A 1,904-nucleotide genomic window follows, 5' to 3' on the forward strand; every position below is an offset into this window, starting at 1 on the left:
AACTGAAATGTTTGTTCAGGTCATGTCTAATTCAAAGATTACAAATAAAATTTTAGTGATTTGGACACTTGAAAAAAAAGAACTCACTATTTGACAAAAACTGGGAAAACTGGAAAATGGTATGGCAGAAACTAGACATAAAACTGTAACAACAATGTTGCTAGCAGCTGTTGTGGGGATGAAAGACTGATAACACCAGCACAACACACAGAAGGGCTGCTAGCACAGGTTCTTTGATCTGCCTTTCTAAGAAAAGCAACTTTAAGGGGTTAACAATCTCACTTTAATTAAACATACATATATCACTCACTTACTTCAGGGGAAAAAGCAAGCACCCTGAACTTCAGAGAGTATACAAACAGAAGTCACAAGCATACATTACATAAACAGAGCAAATAACACAAACCAGTCTATTCATAGCAATACATAGACAGTTACCAGAGAGAGAAGCAACAACATCTGGGTTTTTTCAAAGCCAGGGGGGCTCCAAAGGCTACTCAGAGTCTTGTCTGGCCAAATCACCAACACTCTTCCGATGAGTGTGCCCCCAAAGGCAAAATGCTAACCTCTGAGTATATATACATTTCTTCAGGGTCAAAAGGCATCACAACCACGTGACTCAAACCCATGTGAACTAGGCCTTCCCTTGACTGTAAGCAGGTCATCAAAGACTCCCAATTCAATCCAAGATTCCTTAGTGCTGAGAAGCACTCCAAAGCAAAGACAACAAAGTCCACTTTTCTTACCATTGCATTTGAAAGGCAAGACTCATCAAAAGCACTTGAGTACCTCAGTGCTGAGAAGCACTCCAAAACAAAAGACAAAAGGGTCCCACTTTACCTGCCTCATTCAATAAAGGCAAGACTCATTAAAGACACTTGATGGCCTTAGCATTCCAAAAGAGAAGAACAGCAAAAAAAGTCCCACCCTGATTACCATTACAAGAACATTATACACTGTATACCAAGATGAAGTCAAAATGGGTACAAGATTTAGATATAAAAGCTGATATTATAAGCAAACTGGGAGACCAAGGAATAGTTTACCTGTCAGATTTATGGAGAAGAGAATAATTTATGACCAATCAAGAGAGAGAACATTATGAAATGCAAAGTGAATAATTTTGATTACATTAAGTTGAAAAGTTTTAGCACACAAAGCCAATGCAACCAAATTAAAAGGGAAGCAGAAAGCTGGGAAACAATTTTTTACAACTAGTGTCTCTGATAAAGGCCTCATTTCTAAAACATATAGAGTACTGAGTCAAATTTACAAGAATTCCCCCATTGATAAATGGTCAAAGGATATGAACAGGCAGTTTTCAGAGGAAGAAATTAAAGGTGTCTATAGTCACATGAAAAAATACTCTAAATCACAACTAATTAGAGAAATGCAAATCCAAACAACTCAGAGATACCACATCATGCCTATCAGATTGGCTAACATGACAAAATAGTAAAATGATAAATATTAAAGAAGATGTGGGAAATTTGGAACACTAATGCATTGTTGGTGGAGTTGTGAACTGATCCAACAATTTTAGAGAACAATTTGGAACTATGCCCAAAGGACTATAAAACTGTGCATACCCTTTGATCCAATAATACTACTTCTAGGTTTGTATGCCAATCATATAATAAAAACAGGAAAAGGACCCACAGTACAAAAATATTTATAGCAACTCTTTTTTATGGCTGCCAAGAATTGGAAATTGAGGAGATGCCCATCAATTGGGGAATGGCTGAGCAAGTTGTGGTATGCAAAAGTAATGGAATACTATCATTCCATAAGAAATGATGAGCAGGCAGACTTCAGAAAAACCTGGAAAGACTTACATGAACTGATTCTGAGTGAAGTGAGCAGAAAGGAGCATGTTGTACACAGTAACAGAAACATTGTGTGAT

The sequence above is a fragment of the Trichosurus vulpecula genome, chromosome 3, assembly GCF_011100635.1.
Source record: "Trichosurus vulpecula isolate mTriVul1 chromosome 3, mTriVul1.pri, whole genome shotgun sequence".
In the NCBI taxonomy this organism is placed as follows: Eukaryota; Metazoa; Chordata; class Mammalia; order Diprotodontia; family Phalangeridae; genus Trichosurus; species Trichosurus vulpecula.